This window comes from Symsagittifera roscoffensis, chromosome 7 (genome assembly GCF_963678635.1).
Source record: "Symsagittifera roscoffensis chromosome 7, txSymRosc1.1, whole genome shotgun sequence".
NCBI lineage: Eukaryota > Metazoa > Xenacoelomorpha > Acoela > Convolutidae > Symsagittifera > Symsagittifera roscoffensis.
Genome location: NC_087068.1, coordinates 47,546,554 through 47,571,483, shown reverse-complemented (window position 1 = coordinate 47,571,483; position 24,930 = coordinate 47,546,554). Strand labels below are relative to the sequence as shown.

The window sequence follows — 24,930 nt, the reverse complement described above, 5'->3', positions numbered from 1 at the left end:
GGGGGGGGCTTAAACCGAGAAATAACTTCAATTTCGATTTTTTTCGATTTTTCAAAAAGTTTCGAGAATTTTGTCGATATTTTTTTAGGTCGACCAAATTGATTTTCCGAGCTCCTCCAAAGCACTACTAAGAATCTTTGGCCACAAATTGTGCGCCGCAGGCAAAATTTTGTAAAATGGGCTGAATTGTCTCAGGCTGAATTGTCTGTATGTTTCTGGCTGAATTGTCTGAATTTCAAATGGCTGAATTGTTTTGGGCCGAATTGACTGTACGCCAAAAATATATCTACTGGATAGAAAATATTATAGTAACGCAATCTTATTAGTCTGCAGAAAATCTCGCAAAACATCATTCCATCTAAAAAAGCCAAAGAAATTTGCTTAAGTTAGCCAAAATCCTATACCTGTCTATCTAATTGACTGTGGAAAGCGTAAAAGTTCACTCAAGTGTGAGTTTAACAGCTAATCCTCGAGTCCACCCCTGAATTTTGCAATGAGATTTGAGTAAATAAAACAGATAAAATCTAAGACTTATGGGATTTCGGGAGACCTTTTTGTGCTTCGGACAATCGGCATTAGTTCAGTCTTTTGCGAATTTTAGCTACTTTTAATAACATTAGAATTAGAATTGTTAGCTATTCTACTGCACTGTTAAAACCCAGGATTACAGTTCAGTCAATGGTCGATCATGATAAGCAACCAATTTTAAATTACCTTCGTTTCTTTGCATCTAATAGTATTGCATTTGCATTCATGGCCTTATATTGGTCATAAAAAAGAATTACGTGCCCCCAACGAAAGAAAACAGAGGCAAAACAGCAGCTCAAAATTGTGAGCAGACAAAAAAACCTGCCTATTTTTCAAAACAAAAGGAGAGCTGACTTTGTAAGAAAGAGTGTTTTCAGAAACAACTTTTATCAAGATTGATTCTGAATTTTTATGAACTGCTTCCAACATGACATCAATCCAAATTCAACTTTATGGACGCAAGAAAAACAGCTGATTTCAATATTATGACGAGAAATTTAAGAATTATAGAAAAAAAATCAATTTTTTACCCAGATGTATATGCTTGCAGAATGATAGGATGAAATTCTTCCAACATGCACCCAAAAATCATCAATTTTAATAATAATGAAAGTGTTTGTATCAGGGCAGAACCCTGATTGTTGTGATTTCTCTTCGATTTAGCTCGTCTAGTTTTGCTTCAAAAAATAGACGGTGCGATAAGTTTTGACGTTTCGATCGCTATTCTGATTTTTAATAACCGTTTTTGAGTTGATAATCTTAGATAAACATTAATAGAGCTATATATTAGCCCAAAGTGGCCAAATACGCAAACCATCTAAAATGTAACAAAAACGGTTGCAGGTGAAATGTTTTCTCCCATGTTTTGATCCCAAGAATTTCATAGATAACAGAAAAAAATTGTTCAAAACACTTACTGAGATAGCTGTTTGAAATTTGATGCTATTTTTTGATAGCTTGGGGAAAACTAGCAAAAATATTTGGTTTTAAATGTAGCCAATTTTTTTGGCTATAAAATGTAGCCGAATTTTCCGTGATGATTCACACCGAATTTCTGTAGTATCTGAAGAAAGTTCAATTGTTTTTGACCTTGTTTGCGTAACTCGAACTCAGAACCTCCAAAATTTAAATTTTTGTCAGCTGCTTCCAGGTTTAAGCTTATTAAATAGTTAATCATTGTTCAAAAAGATTACTCTTATTTGCCCCAGTGCGCTCCAAAACAAAACTCTTGAAAACTTAGACTTTCTCTCTATCTTTGTCTATATAATTTAAATTTGAGCTACATCATTTTTATTTTTTTCTACCACTCTGTCATAAGGCTTCTTCCTAACATTTTATCTTTTGAATTACAAACAAGCCTACATTTTCAATACGTCTTTCTTTTTTACATTCAATTGATCTTGGTACGTTTCTATATAAATAAAGATATGAGCCAAAATCCAATTACACCTTCGAGAAAAAAAGCGAAAGTTGAATGGTAGCCGGCTTCAATTGACGCCTACGATACTGGAAAAAACGAAAAAAAAAAGTAACTCTTATTTTTCCAATTTTATTAAATTGGCAAAGATCAAAACGTAGGCATCAATTTCTATTGAAATTATTATCATTCAGGTCCAAAATTCTTGTTTAAATGTCTATTTTGTCTGGGAAAAAACAGATGAATGCTTCGTTTTTTCAGCTATGAAATGATCAATATGTTTTTATTTTGATCGTGTGCAAAAAGCATTAGGTTCTATTTTTGCGCGCAAAATCACATAACTGAAAGATTGGATGTCGAAATTGGTATGACTTCAGCCTCATTTCACTATGAGTGTGATGCCAATAAAACCCGAAATGTTTGAATACCTTTTGATAAAAACTAGTCTTAAAACTGATACCTTCTTCAATCTTTTTTTGAATCAAGGTGAATTTAACCATTGTAAGTTTATCCGTATAGATTTTTCTTTCAATTTTAGGAGAAATAGCGAAAAATATCTCCCTGGCGTGTTTTTTTATAATTCAGACCATTTTTTTAAATACTGATAACGTTTGGGTTTTGATCCGGATTTCTTTGGGTTGCCAAGCGAGTCTGCTTGCGGTAGATTCTGTCGTCTTGGGGAAATTTGACTGTTTAGACCCAATATATCCCTTCTATTTTGTCCGCTGAGTCCCTTCCCTAAATACCAGAACCAGCAAGGGGTGAGCTATGAGCTGGTATTTGGCGACAATCCCTTCAGTTGAAAGGTTAATTTGGTGATCGATCGATGTACTACACAGGGTTGCGTCCCCTTTACTCAATTGCTCTCGACTGTTCTTTTCCCCGGAAAGAATCGCAAGAAACTGGATAGTAATTGAATTCAGAAATAAATATGTAAATTGTTGAGTATAAGGGCCGCTAAGTGGCCTGAATACAATTTATTAAGTATCAATGAATTTAATCTGCGATAAGTTCCAGAAAACTGCCTCTTGCAGTTCACTTTACAAACAATTCTAAACAACTCTTAAACTTGTTTCACAAAGCTTCACTAAAAATCTCGCGTCGAGAACTCACTTTAAAAATTTCACGAGTCACTCTCAGGACCCGTCTGAATTCTATAAGTCTCAATCTTGTTCTCTAATTAACTGAGAACCCACTGCTCTCACTAGTAGTTATCACTGTTCTCACCAGTTCGGTGGTTGTACCTTAATCGCGTATCGTTATCTTTATTTACTTTCGGCTCGGTCAGAGGCATACCGGTCCCTATCCCTACTAACATTCACTTAACTAGCTGCCAATCAGTACTTATCAGCTGAATCAACCATTAGGTCAGCCTTAATGAAACATCGGGGTGGCACTTAGTTAATCAGGACACACATACTGAGCAAACATTGGGTTCGAATACAAAATCAGCTCCCAATCGTATTTGACAAATGACCCCTTGTATGATTTTCTTTTAGTTCTTCCTAACTTTTTCCCTTTCTTATGAATTGGGTAGTTCTCACACAACTGGGAATTTAACTTCCGTGATACTTGAAAAATTTCCATTGGTCATTTTTAACTTTTTCCCCTAAGTCCAAGGGCTGGGTAATTCCCTTCCCCGTGTCCGTTTTGATCCAAAAAAAAACACCACAAGAATTCATTTAATATGCTAGGGCTGTTTATAAAATCATCATCCTGAAATTCCTATTTCCCCCATAGATGTTCCCAATGTTTGCTAATTACAGAAAATCACTTTCGCTCGGGTACAAAAGTCAAAACTAAAAATTCTCAATCTAGGGGCCTCCCCTTACCCTCCCAGGTGGGTAGGTACCCCTGACGGGTCCTTACAATGCTAATTTACCGCTTTTCAGGGGGTTCCGGGGTCTTAGGGTCAAAAATGCCAAATGACCTCTTAGAGGTCATCCGAGGTCAAATGAGGTCAAACGCGTCCAAACGTCTTATTTTCGATGGGAGATCCTTCCCACTAAGTTTCATTCATATCGGACCATCCCTTCCCATATTTTCGAAAAATTCGGGTCAATTAACACTTTTCCCTAAAATTACCATTTTCACCCCATAGGAAGATCCGGAGAGAATTGGGTCACTAGGGGTCCCCCTAATGGGTTGGGCCACCTTTTAATTTTTGCATTAAAATCACAAGTCAATTATCATATCAGGTGTTAAGAGCCTTATTCAATTTTCAAGTGCTAATAGCTTCAGACGTAGCCGCCGGATTGGGTCCAAACATTGCTCCAAATTGATATGAGGCAGTTAATTAGTTTTATTAACTCCACGACCCAAATTGCAACACTTTTTTTTCATATTATCAGTCTAGAATTGATATTTTTGCCAAAATTTAACATACCAAAAACTATCCGAGACCAATTAAAGGGCAGTCGGAATACTCAGAGCTTTGCCTTGATACGAGGAGTTTTATTTTTCATATGTTCATATGGTGCTGTAGCAAATTTCTTGAAATGAAATCACAAAATTGGATTTAAAAAATTGACGAAGAAATTCAGAACAAAACACACACACACACATATATATACACTTACACACACACATATATATATATATATATATATATATATATATATATATATATATATATATATATATATATATATATGTATATATATATATAGATAGATAGATAGATAGATAGATAGATAGATAGATAGATAGATAGATAGATAGATGGATAGATAGATAGATAACTTATCGTATATATAATTCTCACTTTTTTCATTTCTGTGAAAAGTATCTTGGGATAATTGCAGAGCGACCGGCTGCTTTGTGTTGTGTTGGCTTCTATTAGGTTCCATAGCAATTGATTGAGCAGCAAACCTTTCAAATGCAATTCATTTTAGAAAGCGGTCACAAAAACAGCCAAAAACTGCTGCAAACTACGTTCTTTTCCGCCTGAAGAGAATGCTATTCTCGTCAGAGTTAATTAACCCCCTGCTCTAGCTTCCATTAGCTATGCAGAAAAAGTGCTTCTGAATTCTGAACTAGAAGTAAAATGCGCTAATCTGCGCATTTCAAGCAGAAAACTTAGTCAAATCTTCTGCTTGGCTAATGCAGGTTTTCAAAACGGATGCAAAATATAGGAGGGCGAGTAGATAATGAAAATACTCATTTTGTCACTTTTTTGCTGAATAAGCTAAAACGTTACGTAAAAGTCAAAATATGAAACAGATTAGGTAGCTAACTGTGACAGGAAAAGCATTGTTTTGGAAGAACAAAAAGAAGCGAACCTATTTTTTTTCTTGTGCTTGGCAAATAATGGAGAACGGTGCACAAGCATTTCACGTACCACAAGCTAATTGCCCAAATAAGATTAATTGAGAAGACTGAATGCTTTTGCACTATCATGCAACTCAGGAATCAATTCAATATGAAATGATGCAGGCTAATTGCCCAAATGAGGTTACTAGAGCTGACTGATATCCCTTTGAACTAAACATGGCGCTTGTGGTAAATTAAAAAGTCGACATTATTCCTTTTATTTTTCAAAAATTTATCATTTTTTTTGTTCCAAAAAATACCCGAGATATCTTAAAAGGCAGCAAAACATTAAGCTTTTACCCTTATACGACCCGTTTTCCAAACCTGTAACCATTATGGCTCAACAAAACAGCTCCTATAGGACAAAAATTTAAAGTTTTGTATCTGGGGTAGTTTTTTAAGGGAAATTTAATGACCCAAGTGAACAATCTCCCCCTCAATAGACCAAGTGAACAATTTCTCCCCTAAAATTAAATAGAAAATTCAAGCAGTAGGGCCTGCTTGTATTATGCTTAAACCCGGTTGGATAAGAAATATTACTCTTTACCAAGTGAACGATCTCCTCCCTAATTTGACTTAGGGGGGAGATTGTACACTTGTCCAAACTAATATATTTTAAAGGCATAAAAAAGAACGGTGTAGACTTTTCAATTCATCACACACAGCATGTTTAGTGCAAAAGGATATCAATCAGCTCTAGTAACTTTGGGCTGACTCATGAGCCGCATGATACTCTTTTGCGCTACTCTTTAATACAGTTCTCAAACTGCCCATAATAGTGATTTTCAAATTGCCAAAATGCAAACAAAAATGAAGTTACAAAATTTATTTAGTTTTTTTTTGCTTCCAGCTCCGGTTATCAATAACTCTCAGATGGTTTGAGTTTTCTGTCGAATATTATATGCGAGAAAAGTAGGAAATATATAACTAAGTTACGCCACTTCTACGAAACTCTGAAAAAATTTAATTAGGTTGTGATTTGTTTTGTTATATATCGGGTTGACGTCTGCCAAGGAATTTTTTTCGTCCCAATTTCAAATTTCAAAACTTTTGCAGTCAAACCTGTCATCTCTAAGCGACAGAATTTGTCTCATTACATTGCTTCCAGTACATTTAAAAAAGCTAGGGACGCAACCTAAGCCACTCATTAAAATTGGAAAAGTCATTATATTAGCCAATGTATAAGCCAACCAAAAATGCGCATAGCAAATAAGCCAGCGGAAAACTTCATAGAAATGAAATTGTCTTGATTTTCGCAACTAGTACATTGTCATCCCATAACTATTATTTAACATTTGCGTACTTTTGGCTGGTGTATGTACTAGCAAACAATGCGTAGCCAGAGCAAGAGACTTCCCGTACCGAGAAAATTCTTTATTTCTGACTTTGAATAGTTTATACCTAATCTATTTTTCTGGTCAGAAAATCTTTGTTAAATGTTTAAACAAAGTAGGGATTTTCTTTAAATTCTTTTTTGCTCAATTTATTTCTGATCAGAATTTAAATAAATGTAGGCTATTTCTAGCTAGAAAAAATTCTCTGGCTGGGACTTGCGCTCCAGATCTCCAATTTTACGTGCGAATGTGCTAACCGCTAGATCACATGCCCAATTATGTGTGATAGTTTTAGCAATGTAATGCAAAGCAACACTTGTTATAACAAAGGTTAATTTGCATTGAATTGCTACGGCTGTTGGTTTTACAAGGTTAAATATGAACACTAAACATGTTTGGCACAGCCGAATCAGTCTGCATGTCAATTTTCATAACGATGGGACAATGTGAACAGTAACTTTACTAGTAAAAAAAGCATGTGGGGGAAAAAAGAAAAAGAGGCCAGCTTTTGTGTATACTCGAAGTATGTTTATCTCGTTGCGGTTGAGTAGTGAGCTGATTTCTGGTTATTTCTTTCCAGAAATTGATTATTTCTAAACTAAGAAAGAAATAGATCATTTCTGCGGCAAAAATGCAAAAAAATGACTGGGTTTAACTTTTCTATCTATAAAAGCAGCCTTTGCTAGGTACGGGTTCCCAATTATCAAGACTTAAAAAGATTAAGTCTTACAAAAATTTTTATGCCTAACAAAAAGATTCAATTTAAATGCTATCATATATGTAAATAATTTGTTTAGTTTAAAACGCTCTAATTTATGTAACTGGATTCCGCAAGAGTAACTGGATTCCGTAAGTGGAATCGGCAAATATAGATGGAATTCGCAACCAAAATGCGGGTTCCGCTTGCAGTTCGCGGATTCAGGTTACAATTTGCGGAATCCGCTGACAAGTTGCGGATTTTGCATACAGTTGCGGATTCCGCAACAGCCCATTTTTACCTTTCCTACAATTTTTTTGTTTGTTTGTGGACTCCACAAATAATGTTGCTAATTCCGCTAACTTGCCTATTTTTCGAATGATTTTCAGCATTACAGTGTTTTTGCTATTTGTTTGTGGAATCCAAAACAGTAAAGAAGATCAAAGAAAAGTAGCAATGTTGCGGATTCCGCGACAAATCTGAATTTGACCTGTTGCGGAATCCGCTGAAAATTCACAAATTGCACAGTTTGGCCTCGTAATGTGGTAATTTCTCTAAATTTTGAATTATACTGATACCATTTGGTCAACTAGATATAAACCAACTTTTGCGAAAAAAAACTTTATGGATTTTTGTACTTTCAGAAAACCGATGATATTGTCAAAAAAATTGAGCACACTAAATTCAAAAAAAATCCAATCGTAAACAGGTCATGAATATTGATTTTTTTGCCAATATCATTCATTGGAATCGATTTTTTTTCTGACTACGACGGAAGTTCGAGCTCCATTCGGTTTTTTTTCTCCAAACAAATTTTGACTTTTTAACTAGCGATGTCTGACAGAATTTTTTGCTATCATTCAAAAAAATATTGTTGTTTTGAGCTCAAATTTTAAAAATTAATCCACCTCTTATTTTAATTAAAGTAATGGGGTTATAAAATTCCAGTTTGGCCATTTTTGAATAATTAACGAGAATTAAAATTTCTCAAGCATGTTACAGCTAAATTTCAACTTGCAAAACTGTAACATATTAAAAGCATAGACACCTCTGAAACATAAGATCTGTCAAATCTATTCAAAAAGTTCAAGGGTTTCTATTTAATGATTCAGCCGCTGTTAATGATGTTGTTCAAAAAGCGCTTTTTTACAATTCTACGTCAATCGAGTTTCCTGCTTGATTTTAGAGGAAGCAGTATATAGTGTCCTGAGGCCACGACTTTTTACGATACTTTAGGACGCCGGCATTAATCCATCGATAATTTACACTTGTTAGAATTCTAAATTTTATCTCTGATTATTATCTCAGATCATAGCTAAAGTTTTATTGAACAGGATTTCACAGCAGCGCGGAAACAACCGTAAAAAGCACTGATCTTCATTGCTAGACCAATCCATAAACCAAACAGATCCGCAAATCCTTGGCCAAATAACATTGAAAAGATAAATTTCGAGTTCACCTCCAATTTATAAATCATTTTTGCCAATTTATAAATCGTTTTAAGATGCCATATAATTTCATACCAGACTATGATGGCTCCATGGCTAATTTAATTTTTCATAAGCTTCAAATATCGGATTTATTGTGACCTAATACATGAAAGGTAGTAAATTTCCGCATCGTGTTTGCACACATGATTTCTTTTTTATTAATTTTGTTTTCCTTATTTGTTTTTTGGGTGCCTATGGCGATATTTTTTTCACACCAACTTTAAATAAATGAACCATTATTAACATTTGTCATAATTCATTTACTAAACTCATGAATTTGCCAGTCAAAAGACATTCGATTTTTACTCAATTGACCAACACCGATAGGTTGTCAAACTAATGTTTAAAATAGTTTATTGCTTTTTTATGAAAACATATACCATGCTGCATTTGTAGCGCATAAGCCGTCCCTCTAAGCGCCTGGCATGCTATTGCAAATATTGGCTAAAACTGAAAAGGGTATGTTTTTGGTAGCGGTTCAAACTAATTGTTTGCTCTGACCATTTGTATGAAGCTAAGGAAATTGAGAATAGATTGAAATTGAAGTCATAAATTTCATTTGCATGTTTAGGTGGTGAATTGGGTTCTTTTTATTAGTGTCTTGAGCCCAAGGGAGTTTAAGCTACTATTCGTTTTATTAGAAGCGCTTCTTAATGTGTTTTCTCAGTTCATTGAGAACCTAAGTTAATAAGAAAAGTGTGTTTAATGACTAAAAGTTTACCGGGAAACGATTTTTCAAACATCAACTTTAGTTTCTGGCATCGCTTGTTGAAACATTTGAAATTATTCGGAAAAGACGTAAAAAAGTCACTGAACTGCTTTCTGTTTTTTTCTAAATATAATTTCACTGCTGAAATCTAGAAATATATTTTTCAAGGGTATAAAAGAGCAAACTTTTTTGGTAGGTATGAGCGAGACGCGAAAATAATAATTCTATTTAGGAACTCGGTTAGAGGGTTCGTGAGAGGGGAGAAAAAGGGTAAACGAGGGAAGGGTGGTGAAGTATTCGAAAACTCGTTGTCCGCTATTGAACTCTTTTAAAACTAGTTTTGGCGCCAACATGGTTTGAAAATTAGTTTTGGCGAGGGTGTTGTAAAAAATTAAAAAAATTAATAAGAAATTGGGAAAAAAATTGTTTGGAGGAAAAAAAATTTTTGGACTTTTTTTCATTTGTTAGATTTTTTTTTTTTTTGGTTTCTTAGTTGAAGTCAAAACATTCATTTTTACTTCCAACTACAACCTATCGGTTTTGATTTTACTGCTAATTTTGTTTTCTAACTAAACTGGCAGCCACCTAAGTTTTTCTGTTTTTGTTCATCAGATCTTTTTTCTTTTTTTAAATCCTCATTGAAATTTTGCAATTGCAACCAGTTTTTCAGCAACAGTTATCGTTATTTGTCTAAATGATTTTAAGAGGTTTTCTAATGTTTTCTGTGGAAACTTTACTGGAAAATAATTATTGCTTTCTCCTTCCAACTTATTATTTTCTGGGAAAAAACTTACCCGCACTCAATAAAAAAATTGATAATGAAAAAATTATTAATTTTTTTGTCTGTTTCTGTAAAATCATGTTTTGAAAAAAATTCTCACTGTATATTTTGTTTAAAAACTGCAGTTATTTCTTATTATTTACAAGTATCCCTTTTTTCTCGACTTTTCAAATACAGTAAAATATTAAAAATTACAACTATTTTTGAGAGCTTTGCGAATAATCTGAAAAATATCGAAAAACTTTTTAGTTTGGAAAACCTTAAGCATTTATAGTGTCATTACTTCCATGATTTGTTAGACTCATACTTACTGTTGGCGCAATCCCCACAGAGTCTTTTTCAAAAGTATTCTATTTTTCAAATATTTCAAAAGTTTGTACAGAAAATTTGGGATGTTTGAAAAAAATATATGCCATACTAGCTCAAATACCTTCAATTGTTTTTGTTTGGCATGATGAACAACTAGCTAAAACAACTTGTTTTACTAGCTCAAATACCTTCAATTAACCTTTTTTGTTTGGCATGATGAAAATTCAACGAAAACAATCCATTTTCGGTCATTTTATTAGGAACTGTTCTCAATGTGGTGTCTTAGTTCACTGAGTATATAAAATAATGAAAGAATTTGTTTGATGATTTGAAGGTCACAGGGAAATTATTGTACCAAATCATCAATTTTGTTTTTGGTGTAGCTTAATTAAACTTTTAAAATTATCTGAGAAGCTGTAAAAAACTTTTTTGAACTGTTTTGTAGTTTTAAAATTATTTCACGGCTGAATTCTAAAATTGTTTTTTTTTCAAAAGTAAAAAAAAAGCAAAAATTTTCTTAGAGTTAACGAGCCGAAAACAGAATTCTGTTCAGGAAGTCGGTAAGTGGGTGTTCGTGAGAAGGAAGAAAGAAAAAAATATGGAAGGCTGAGCTTGAAGCATTGGGGAACCCGATCAGTTTTGGAATCTTTTTAAATTAGTTTTCGTGCCAATTTAAACAAAATCGAGTGGGTGTGGTGAAAAGCAAATATTGTGAAAGATTTTATTAGAAATTGAGGGAACAAAGTTTGAGAAGAATTTAAAGTATCTGTTTTTTTGTTTTTTTTGCATAAATTTTTTTAAAATTTTTTTGGTTTTTTTGTGGTAACTGAATCTTTCAATGCTGTTTCCACAGCTTTCAGTTCTCCTGGTTTCGAAAACTTTTTTATTATAAATTTATTTTTTTTTCAGAAATTTTTGTTTTGCAATTAACTTGCACCCAGAAGTGGCTGTACTTTTCTAGTTTCAGTGGTATTTGGTTCGAAATTTCCATAAAGTTTTTGTCCAAAGAGTGTAGAATTTCTCTTCACGGTAATTTTTTTTTTCTTTTTTATCATCTAAATTTTTGCAATTGTTATCAGTTTTTTTCAGCAACTTTTTATCGTTTTCTAATTACGAGTTGATGGTTTTTGCTGCTTTACTAATTGATATATTTGATTTCTAAATTCACAGTGTTGTTTTCTGATAAAAAGTTGTGCTGAAAATTAATCATGGAGTTTTCCTTTTACAATTTTATTTTCTCGCAAACTTAATTGTACTCAGTAAAAAATGTATTAATAATTTTTATACAAAAAAATTTTGCTAATTTTGTTTTTCATTAAAATTCTTTTGATTTTTAGGTATTCTAATCGATTATATTGAGTTATTATAATCAATTTTTTGTTCCATAAAATTTTAAAGTTTTGTTTTTGGTTCATATTCCATTATAATCCATCTTATTTGTATTTTATCATTGTCTATAAGTCTCGATTTAAATTTTGTTATTCATATTATTCTCATATTTTTAGGTAATTCCAATCAATTATTTTGATTTAATAAAATCAATTTTTGTTCCATAAACTTTCAAATTTTGTTTTTGGTTTAAATCTATTATAATCCATCTTATTTGCAATTTGTTATTGTCTATAAGTCTCGATTTAGACCTATAAAATTAGTTTACACTGAAAATTCAAAAATAAGAACCCTTTACACATTTTGCGAGTACACTAAAAATTTTTGAAAAGTCCTTTTTGGTTGGGAAAAACATTAACAATTTATGCTGTCATTACCAACCGAACTCATGTAAATTTTTAGCGCAATCTAATAGAGCTTTTGTTTATTAATAATATTTTGTTTAAAACTTCATGAACTTGTAACAAAAACTTGAAAAAAAATTTTGTTCTAATCCACTCCACACCCCTTCTGATTTGGAGTGTTGAGTGACTTTTTTCAAGAGATGATTACATTTGTCAAAATAAGAAATAAAAATCGATTACAAGAAAACATAAAAGACTTTTAGGAAAACTGTAATAAAATAATTACATTTTTTTGTTTTTCAGCTGATACAATTTTTTTCCTCTTAAAATTAGTCAATATTATCATTGGTAGTTTATTGTGTCATGTATACAAAAATTGTTTATTTCTTTTTTTTTTATTTTTTGTCTGTCTATTATGACGATTCTCATGCGTGTTTTTATTACAGAATATATTGTTCTGATTACTGAAATTATTGCTCTCTGTAAGGGAATCAAAAACAAGTCGCAAGACCTGATTATCTCCAACCATTTTTTGTTCCGACTTTCGATACGAAACTAACGGAATATTTGTGCTCGGGGTTGGGTTTTTTTTAAATTACAATTTAACTAGCCATTTTTGACGGAATTTTTTTTATCATTCAAAAAGTATTGTTGTCTTGAGCTTAAATTTGAAACGATATTTCACCTGTGATTTTTTTTCGTAGAGTTATGAGGGTTTAAAGATTGCAATTTTGGCCATTTTGACCAATTTGGGACAAATAACGCGCGATATAATTCGCGCTATTAACGCGTAAGCGGAGATTTAATCCGTCTTATGAATCGTTCCAAGTTGGTTGAACGAAGCTTATTTGCCATAATTGAGTTGTTACAAGGAACGAAATCTCTCTTTTTGTACTTTATATGGCGTGTGGGGGAATGATTTTCACAAAAAATTTCAAATTTTAGAAAAAATTTTCATTTTATTTCATTTCATTTAATTTTTTTATGCTTTTACTGCTGCTCCATAAACCTTAAAAGGCAGTCGGAACATTCAGGACTTCGCCCTGATACGAGCAGTCTTGTTTCAGTTTATGTAAACGAGTAAAAATTAATTTTTTTTCTCGAATCAAGTGTGAACTTACTTTGGATCATATTTTGCTTAAACATCTAAAAGTTGCTATTATAATTAAATATAAGTTTGATACAATTATGATATGGAAGGTAATTTAAGCAAATTCTTTCATTTTTGACTGAATGCGAGCCTTGTTTCTTAATCATAATTTTTTTTAGTTTGTGATTAATTGCCTGTTTTTGGCCTTTTTGTTTCGCAAGTGAAGCGAAACGCAGATTTCCCTCCGCAAAAACACTTGTTTATACCGGCTGCAACAAAAGAAAAAAACTCAATTGCGAAGAAACTATAGTCCCCAAAGAAGCCCTGCTCAGAATATAGTGTCTAGATGAATGTAATTAAGAGGAATTTCTAGTCTGAGTACCTTACTTCAAAAACAACTCGAAAATTTACTTTCCTTTGAATTCGAATTTTAATCATAAGGGCGCCAGTACGACTCTGTGAAAACACCGACGGAACAAGAAATAACAATGCAGCCTAAAATGTTCCGATCACAATGAATTACCGAAAAAATCAATGATGAGGAAAATGTGAATCAATGAAAAAAAATCAAATTTGCAAAATCTTGTGCAGTCGACTTTTTGAGCAGATTTTACAAGGACCAAAGTTTACTAAATTTAGTCCGTTTTGTTTATAACCGGAATTGTTCCTCAAACGTGGTTCTATTTTTATTATTGTTTAAATGACCGGCTGAAACCACTCCTCAAGACGGCTTAATACGTCATTAAGGCACTAAAATATATGTCCTTACGGTCTAGGACTAAATCCCCCAGGACTACATCCCCCGTACTACCCTATCCCCCACATTTGAATTCAATAAAATAAGATAATCCAACTCTTTGTAGTTAGCGCAGCAGAGCATACAATTCATGTACGAAGTCAACTGAAAGTTGGAACCTTAAAGTTGCTGAAAAGTCACGTCAAAATGGTGATGCATGTTTAAATGGAAGTCAATTCAAAATGGAATCAATAAAAAAATGAAATTTTATAATGTGTGCAATTTGATTTCCGTCGTACTGAATAAAATATGGGGGATTTTGTCCTAGGGTGATTTGGTCCTATGGGGGATTTAGTCCTGGGGATTATATCCGGTGGGATTTTATCCAGGGGGATTTAGTCCGCGAGCGGTTTCTTAAGTTGCTTAGAAACCTGGGGTGGGGGCTTGCGGTTAGTTCTGATGGCGGGGAAAGGGGCGGTTGGTTCTGTTGGTCGGCTTGGTAGCTTTGGTGGGTTTGGTGGTGGGGCTAAAGGACTAAGGGACAGTTGCTAGGGGAGTCGAGGGGCTAAGGTTGCAAAGGGGTAAGCAATGGATGGATAAGATGGCAAAGGGCCAAACTTTAGTGAGGGAGTGATTGGCTCTTTTGGAGATGGAGGGAGGGGGTAATGGGAAAAATGTTAGGGGGATGGTAAGGTGGCAAAGGAACAGACGTGCGAAAGGGGAAAATGTTTAGCAGTTTGAGAAACTTTCGTTTTAGAAATCGAGTGGGCCCTACACCCATTCTGCGAAATTTCTGTATTACTCATTTCATAATCGCAGAAATGAATGCAAATTTTTGCACGACGCGATACGAAATTAAAGTGAAAAAGCTAATTTATTTGACTTATAATGAATTATATTTAATTTCAACTTTGATAAAAAACAATGCGTTAAAAGCGATTTTGATTTTCATTTTGTTGCCTGGGGGTAACATGGGGATTGATCTTATGTTCAGTTATTTAGATTAATTTTTTCACTGTTTTTAGATGCGGTTGTGTCATTGTGATAAATTGGTTATTGCTGTCATCTAAAAACCAATATAAAAATCAAAAAGGCGTGTTTTTTCAGCATTACAACTGCAACAGCAGAACATATATTTTTATAGTGCTGCAAAAACTTTGGCTTCTGAAATGAGCTTAGCTAAAAATTTAGAAAAATTTGCAGTATTTGGTACAAGAAGGCGGTTTTTTGCTTTTTTCGATGATTATCTACTTACTTGGTGAAATTTTTTTGAGAGAGGCTGCGATTTCAGCATATTTAATTTTTAATTTGAACTTAATTGGTCTGTAAGTTTATAAGGCTCTGAAAAAAATTGTTGAAAAGTATTCTTTCGATTGTCTCGAAGTTTCCGTAAAAAATCACCCTCAGCTTTAACTATTTTGTTACTTTCTTCAAACATAATATTTAAAAAAGCTACTTTTTGTTTTTTTTTCATCTTTCTTCTTCACCTTCAACCAGTTATAATGGTTTGAAAACAAAAATACTGGTTTTTTGTTAATTCTGGGGAGCTTCTTGTCTCCTAAAAGGAATTTAGACCTCCACTATTAAACGGACGTTTTTTGATGTGGTTTCCTCCCATTTAATGAAAAACAACGCAAACCGAATTAGCTTTAACCGAAATCGACAAGTTTTATCCTAAGGTGTAAATAGCTTCCTGTTTCTAAAAGCTTCACTCAATTTTTTTTTTGTTTAAGGGCTGTTTTCTTGTATTTTTTGGTGCCTAACGGTTTTTGGTGTGAAACGGTTTTTGTCTTCTATAACGGTTTTTGGTGCCTAACTTTTTCCTGCGAAACAATTAAAAGACGTTTTTATGTCTCAAAATATTGAACCAAATTTATAAGTTGCAGTTTCCTTGCAGTAATTCCCTTCTCTATTATTAGTTGCCCGATAAGTAGTTGCGTCAAGGTTGAAGCAACTTGCGTCAATTTATCTCAATACTTAGTAAGCAGGAAACTATTTACAAGTGCTTTCAAAAAATTATAAGTTTTGTCAATGCCTAAATGCTTACCGAGTAACCAACAAACTCAACTGGAAAATTTTTTACAGTCAATTTATTTGTGGTTTTCGTGAGAGTTGTGGTTTTTTATTGCTTTTGGGAGGTTTTTATTGTAAAGAAACTCTAAGGGAAATGACGCAAGTATAGTTGATGAAAAAAAAAAATCAAATCGTTTTGAATTTGCGTTTCAATTTGAGATTTGTAGTTAGGAGGATATTTTGTCAAATAGCTTTTTTTCATGCATACTTCTCTTTAACCTCGCTCTATTTTTTCTCTTCTATTTTCATCCAAACTTAATACAAACTCATCTTTGCTGGCCTTCTTTTTTGTGTATTTTTTCATATCGGATGCTGTCAACGTCAGCCACATTTCACATGTCAATTTCACGATTGACAGCATGATTGTTTTAGGCGTCATTTTTTCAGATATTTTTTGGAAATACCTAGTTGTCTAACTACAGAAGTAAACTTAAGAGGCGGGAGGGGGCGGGGGAGGGAGGGGGAGGAAGAAAACAATTACTTGAATGGCAGTGGTTTCTTAACTGACCAAAGGTACGAAGCTCATTATTTAGAGCCTATCGTCCTAATTGAAACCACCAGTCAGGATGTCTCCCACCATTTGAAGTTCTTTGATTTTTTCAGAAAAATTGAAATGGATGTTGTTTGAAACCGGACGTTCTTTAAATGGAGTCTAATTGACCATCCGAAAAGAACAATAAGCAGTTCAATTTGAACTGAATCACTTAATCGATTTTCGATTGCGAATGTTTTTGTAAAATTATTTCCTGGTGGGTAAAAAATAGGGTGAAAAGTACAAATTTTACCCTCAATGTTTTTTTCTTATTTTCATATTTGTGCTAAAATTTTCGTGCTCTGATTGACAGAAATGGGTGTCGTAAAAAAGTTCCAAAAGGGTCATCTTCGGGCGATGAGATTGTAGAAGTTTTATGAGTTGATTAGGGGGCAGGGAGATAGAGGGGGGGGGGGGGGGGGGGATTTTCGGTGATCATCGCCCCAGGTTGTTTTCATTAAAGAAGATTTTGAGAAATTGGTGGCAGAACACTACAGATCAGAAACAATAGTTGACGGTAGCAAAAGCAAAAAACAAGGATGGCCGGTTACTGTGCAAGTAGCACAGAATGTTCCGACTACAGTCTTAAAAAATACAAAAAAAACTTTTCCAAATTGCTGTCGTTTTTTTCTGCATGTTGTGATAAAAAATCTAAACGAAAAAATAGAATTGAGGCATATTTGAGATCAATACTAAAATAGGTCAATTGGAAAATGACTACAAAAACAAAAATGTTTTGCAGAAAATTTTGAATTTTAAAGTTTTTTTTTACCAAAATTGCGCTAAAAAACTCAAAAAACCTTTACTAGACTAAAACTGAGTTTTCATGGCTTAAACCAAGCCTGAATAACCTAATGTAAGCCTACACGGTCGCCTTCTTAGCTCGAAATTAGACCATAAATCAAAAAATTCGAACCGGTTTTCGACTCTGTGAAAAAAAATGGAAAACTTCAAAAGTCGTTCGAATAACGACTCAAAGGGTTTTAATATGATAAAAGCTCGACCAATTCCAATGATTAATTTTAGTACCTGCGTTTGCGTGGAAAAAAAAAGAAAAAACAAACTTAAACACACTCGAACACGAAGTTCCTCCCAATTTTCAATGGTCAGAACAATTAGCCTGACTTAGACAAATTTACTAGCTATCAAACTATTGGACGCAATGTATTTACTTTACTGTTTCGAATTTCATTGACAAAATTGTCTTTTGACACAATCATCACTTTCTAGTTTAGAAACCCTCATCTAAGAAAAGTGAAAAAAAAAAAACAATTAACATCAGTTTTTGTATCCCATTTTGCTTTCAGAAAACAAAATGGAACATAAACTTGTTGTTCCGACTTTCGATACGAAAGTATCGGAGTATTTGTGCTCGGGATGGGGTTTTTTTTCTTCAGACAAATTTCGACTTTTTAACTAGCAGTTTTTGACGGAATTTTTTTATATCATTCAAAAGGTATTGTTGTCCTGAGCTGATATTTGAAAAGATATTTCACCTGTGATCATTTTTCGTAAAGTTATGAGGGTTTAAAGATTGCCATTTTGGCCATTTTGACCAATTTGGGACAATTAACGCGCGATATAATTCGCGCTATTAACGCGTAAGCGGATATTTAATCCTTCTTATAAATCGTTCCAAATTGATTGAACGAAGCTTATGTGCGATAATTGATTTGTTACAAGGAATGAAATCAATCTTTTGATACTTTAAATGGCGTGTGGAGGGATGATTTTCATAAAAAATTTCAAATTTTAGAAAAAAAAAAATCATTTCATTTTATTTCATTTAATTTTTTCATGTTATTACTGCTGCTCCATAAACCTTAAAAGGCAGTCGGAATATTCAGGGCTTCGCCTTGATACGAGCAGTCTCGTTTAAAATTAATTGCCCTTTTGCCCTCAGAAAACAAAAAGAATAAAATTGACTATAAGCCATTGTTTCATCGAAATAAAAATTAAATATAATCTATTTAAAATCAAATAAAATGGATTTTTTCCACTTTTTTATTTCGCATCGTACAAAATTGAGCAATAATTTTTGCATTTTTGAAAAGACTAACGCAGAAATTTTGGAAAGCGAGTGAACGGCCTACTCGTCTTTAAACATTACTTTTTTCAAACTGCAAAACCATTCCAATCCCAAACCAATCCGGAACAACCACCCTTATTATTTGCCCTTTTGTTCCACACCCCCGCCAATCCCCCTCCCTTATTTTCTTCCCAAAAGAACCAAATTTACCCTCTGTTTGTGCAAAACAAGATTCCGTTTAATTATCAGTGATCATCTATTAGGGATTAAAACAAAATAAAACTATTCCTTTTACTTGAAGGTTTCGGCAAATTCACACAAAAAATTGTGAAAGTTTATAAGCTTTCAAATGAAAGAAAATGCAAACTAATCAAACCAATATTTTGTTAATTAACAGAAAACAAAAAGCTGAAAAACAAACTCAAAATAGCATTTTGTCTTGTCTATTTATTTAAACTTTTTACCAATTAGTTTTACCTCTGTATAAAATGAACCAAATTTTGATTTGATTTATTGTCACTGTGGCACGAGTTAATAAAAGTTTCGACGGAATTGGCATTTGTCAAGCACTCATGAGAACAAATAATGGTTGCAGATGAAAAACATAATGTTTTAACGTTCGAACCTAATTTAGCAATTTTGCTAGCCGAAAAGAGATTTTTGTAGAGAAATTGCCATCAGATAGTTTTTCATTGTTAGCCATCAGAGCTTCAACATGTTTCCGAATATTTCCTATCAGTCTGAAAGAAATGCATATTGCTATGGAAAAATTTGGAAATTATCTAATGATAAAAGTATCCCGAGTGCAACTTTTTCGTTTCATTTATAGGCCAATGCTTTGAAGTTATTCTGGCTTAATTATCTAATTACAGGAGGATCACAAAACAGAAGTTTTGGTTTTGCAGAAACTGGAAGATGCACACAGCGCTTTTAATTTGTATTTAAATATTTATGCAATGTTCATGCCTTGAACAGCAAATGTCGATTACCTTTGCTGGGTTGGGTTAAAATCAAATGTTTCTCAGAACTATTTATTGCGTTGAAAAACCGCAAAAACTGCGGCAGTCAAGGTGGCGGTAAAGTTGTGATTTTTGTTTTTTTTTGCTAAACCGACTACGGCGTGTGAACAAGTTTGTTTTCGGGTTTTCCTTCAATTTTTTATTTTTCCAGGCGAAACAATTTTCAAAAACAAACTTGCATGACTCATTAGAGTGATATCTTACAATAAAGCCCGTTCAGTCGTAACTCAATCAATATAAAAGTTTTAAAACTTTTGAAGGTCTGGAATAACTAATTTGAAATGTTTGACCTAAAAACAAAATTGAAGCGAGGGGTCATATTTAAAAAAGATTGTTTTAATCTATTCAGTTTTATTCAGTAAAAATCATTTGTCCATTTTTGCTAAACTAATTCCTAGTGGATCCCAAACACGACCAAAAACTGAAAACCCAAAAATATGTCAAACGCAGCAAGTTAACCAGTTTTTGGACAAAATGTCCAGTTGTTTGGCATGGCAAATGGCTATTCTTGTTTTTCCGTTCTCTGAAGAGAAGAAATATTTGTGCTTGGGGTAGTTGTATTTTTTCTCCAGACTGTTGTGATTTTTAAACTAGCAACTTTCATTTTTTGGCGGACATTTTTCATATCATTGGAAATTTTGTTGCTTTAAGCTCAAACTTAAAATGATTTTTTACCTCTGATTAGTTGTCATAAATTTATTTGGGCTGAAAGATTGGCAATTTGGCTAATTTTGGGCAAATTAACGCGCAAAAAATTGCATGTAGTACTGAAGGAGGGGCACAGCAGCGGTTCACCGTGATGAGCTCTACAGCTCGTCTCTTGGTCCTTCCCTCGTGGATAAATGGTCTTCCTTGAGGGAAAGGTCTTAATATTATGAAAACCCTTTATATGGTCTTAATATTAAGAGAACGCGTAAGCGATGATTGAATCTGTTTCAGAAATCATTCCATATTAATTTGAGGCCTCGTCTTTGGTCTATTTAAGAGTCTGCTATATGCGAAACATATCACTTGTACATTACATAATGTGATGGGGCAGGGGCGGATCTAGGATTTTCTCTCTATATTTTCAAAAAAATTTCGAAAATTTTGACGACCTTTTTTTTAGGTCGATAAGATTGACTTTCCGAGCTCTCCCAAAGCAGTAAAAAGACCCTGTTTTGGCCAAACTTTCTGCGCCGTTTTTGGGCACTTCTTATAAAATTTTGACAGTAGGTAGGAGGTCAAAAAAGCCGTTTTTGGGCACTTTTTGGAAAATTTTGACAAGAAAAACGCATTTTTTTGGCGCGCGCTCCCCCTCAAAATTAGTATATATTGGCGCCAAAGGCGCCTTTAGAAAAATTTCAGGGTCGGTCGGCCAAAAATGGATTTCTTAAAAAGTACCAAAGGGGGGACCCTTTGGGTTGGCAGGGGTTCGAATCTCTGAGGGGAGAGAAGGCGTCCGCCCCCCCGCCCCCCCCCCTAAATCCGCCCCTGAGATGGGGTAAAAAAACTCGACTTTTTCATAGACCTTGGTCGGAATCGGACTGATACGAGCAGTCTTTTTGGTAATTTGTTAATGATTACTTGCCATAGTTTAGATAAGTATGTGAAGTTTTGAATATAGCGGTTTTTTTCTTACATTTGTATTTTGAAAAATTCTTTGAGCATAAAATTGTGCATAATATACAATCCATACATAGCTTAAAAGTCATTGAACGAATAATAAGAATAATGAACAATCTGGGAACTGTCTACGCTAATTTAAAAAATCCTATAGGAACTGCATAAATTTAACTACTGGCTAACTTGCTGCGTTCTTCGAGTAATTATGGAAATGCTAATACGAAATTACTTCTGGACGTTTTTTCCCTGGTCCCCGGAAGGTTCTATTTGGACTCATTTCACTGAAAACTCATCATCATCCCAAAAGATCACAATTTTTGGTCAAAACAGACCAATTAATAGGCCGAAAATAGAACTGTCCTCAGACTATTTTTTTTCCATCTTTTGCCAGCATTGAAAAAACTGTTGACGCTGAAATGGAAAAAAATGGAAAGCACAAACAAGTTGCCACCATTTTGAAACACAAGTAAAATTAAACCCCTTTCAAATTGATTGAACTTTTTGTGTTCATCCGTTTGAGAGACTTTGATTTTTTTTATAATGTTCAATCAAATTTTTTTTCCTGCTTTTTAAACGGTTTATGCGCAGTCACTTCGCGTTATTTTAGCTGAATATTTTATGAATTCTTCATTCTAGTTTTTTAGCCTAAATTGAGTTACATTTGGCTTAACATCAGTTTTTGAATTCTTAATTCTACTCTTTTTAGCCTAAATTGACTTACAGTTGGCTTAAATCAATAGCTTTTGCATGCAAAAAAGTACTGTCAAATAAAAATGGTCTTTTCTGTGTAACTAAAAGTTTTCATTCTACTGGGATTTGAGTTTTTGTTTGCGAAGTAAGTTGGTTAATAAATACAAAAGACTTAGATGGCATTTACCGGAGGTCCAAATTAAAGTTGAATTTATTGCCGTTCGTAACTTGTCTACGCCTGCAGATAGTCCGATTTTTATCAGCCATTCGGCTTATAAATCCGCTAATTAAAAACTGGTGTTAAAAAGTCGATCAGCATAAAAATGCCATATCTACCCGCGCCAGTGAATACGTGACGAGCTTAGTAAGCGGAATTATTTTTCGGGATCAGTGATGCAAACGGAAATTACTCTTTGCAATCATTTTATGACAGAACGACAGATCGAAGGAAAATAGTTCACCGGAGCTTATACACATAATTTTAGAAATTTTGATGCTATATTAGGCTGAAAAGCCCTGCAGTTGCTAAAATTACGCTAGGGAACGTATTAAATTCATTGGGTTTTCTTAAATTTTTTCTGCGGTTACGCGCGAATCTAGGATATCTTTAAGGGCGGTGTTTTTTGAAAATTATCGAAAACAATCTTTGGTTTTAGACCGTCCGAACTGATATTCCGAGCTCTTTCAAAGGTTTATGAAGACACAGTTTTGCCCCAAAAATTCGGTTGGCCGGTCAGCTTTATAGAAAAAAAATCAAGAGTGATGTTTCGATGAAGCAAAGTTATGACCAAAAAATACTTTTGACCAAAAATATTTTCGGCGTGCGCTCCCCCTTATTTTTAACGATCGAACCCAAAGGGGAGAGAAAAAATCGCGTTTTAATTATCCCAGTGTGCCCAAACCGTCAATTTTCAAACCCTCATAACTAATGAAAAAGTTTTGACGGGCAAACTATTTTTTAACTTGGGCTTCGGAAAATCATTAGCTTTTGGATGCAAGAAGTACTGTCAAAAATGGCAAGTTAAAAAAAGCTAAATTTTTCTAGCAAAACCACCCCAAGCTTAAACATTCCGTCTTTTTCATCGATAGTCGAATCGAAAACGAACGAAATAATGAATATGATAATGAAATATATCTACACTTTTTGAAAAAAAAACAATTACTAAGTAAACGTTGAGCAGTCTTTGGAGCTTGGATTGTTACGATTATTCTATTTTTATTTTGTCTGTTTATGCAACCACTAATTTATGCTACATATGACTCATTATGGGCGTTGATGACAATCTATCAGAGAGTGCTACCAGAGTTTGTGGCTTTTTCTCGAACTTCGTTAACAAACTTCTTAGCTTGAATTTTTGAGAGGCTCGGTAAATGAGCGTGCTCCGTTTTCAAGGTTAAATTTTGCTGTTCTTTCGAGTAACCCACTGCTCTGCAATTTCTGAATGTGGCCTGCACTTTATGAGGCCTGTCTTAAGTGTTTTTTTTTCACAGTTTCTTTTAAAATCAAGTCAAAGATGCTTTTTTCGGCGTTCAGATGAAACAATTCCATATTATAAGTCAATTTTTGGTAAAAAACAATGTATAAGAAAGTTCCTAAAACTAATCAATCAATTGTTCAAACTAATTACCAATGAGGAGTAATCAACTTTGTATACGTCGTACAAACTGAAAAAAAAACTAGACGACAAACTCAGTACTGGCTTTTGGCTGAACAAAGTTTTAATCGCAATAATATTATCTTTGGACTATCTTCTAACAACTACTCAAAATTTCTGATAAGCGGCTGCGTCCTCCCCCGCCCAAGGCATGATACGAATATTAGCATAATTGTTTGGCTTGTACGTGGTAGTGGTGGTCAACCTTTTAACTGATATCTTTTTTTTTTACTACGTTCAATATTCTCAGTTCAGGGCCAGTTGTCTTGTATATAGGTTAATTCCTAGGTATTGTGCAGTTTTTTGTTGAGTTTGATTTCTATTTAGACGTTATTTTCAATTTGAAAGTATTTTGGTTTGTATAAAACTCTATTTTGCTTAGATAGTTTTGGTCATGTTAATTTTGTGCATTTGAAAGGAATTAATTATCAGTCGTCAATTAAAACTCTGATGTTTTGTGAAAAGTTTTTGAGCGCAAGTTTTATATTTCCTAACTCTTTGAATAGTCTTTAGTCGAATTGTCTCACTAATTTTGACTGAACTGTCTGAACTTGAAATTGGCTGAATTGTCTATGACAGAATTGTCTGAACCCGGCGTTTACAAAGAGTGCCATTTTAATCTGTTTTTTTTTCTTCTGAGACCACGCCAATGATTATAATCTAAAAATTCAATTTTTCTCAGTTCTTAATTTAATATAATCAATTCAAAATTCAATAATCTGTACTCATTTTTCAAGTTTTCTGCAAAGTTTTCAATATTTTAAGAGTAATTCACAATCTACGTTTGTAGACCATATTTTAAAATGCTTGGTATATTTCATATATACCTAAGCAAATGTAGGTAAATTTTGTAGATCGCTATCCTCTACACTTTTAGCACGCCACTTATCATTCTTAAATTTGAGCTCAAGGCGTCAAAAATTTCATATGAACGTACAAAAAATTAAAGAAATATGTCTATACTTTGTGAAGCACCAAATATCAAAACAATCGACGGGCATTCTTTGGAATTTGACTTGATACAATCAGTCTATTTTGTTTTCTCAGCTTTCGGTGGTAGGAATAAAAGTTTTCCGTTTTTTTTAAATCAAAAATGAAATAAGACCTCATTTGGCCCAATTCTGCGATGAATCATTCACTTTTATTTTTCACTTGGCAATAAAATTTGTTTTGAAACCAGGAAGTTAAACT

At 33.5% G+C, this 24,930-nt stretch overlaps 1 protein-coding gene across 1 annotated transcript in view; it reads left to right on the top strand.

The window, feature by feature from the left end:
* LOC134852056 (uncharacterized) overlaps nucleotides 1-24,930 on the top strand; it is a 57,703-nt gene that overhangs the window by 7,744 nt on the left and 25,029 nt on the right. The gene's annotated exons all lie outside the window — the stretch shown is intronic.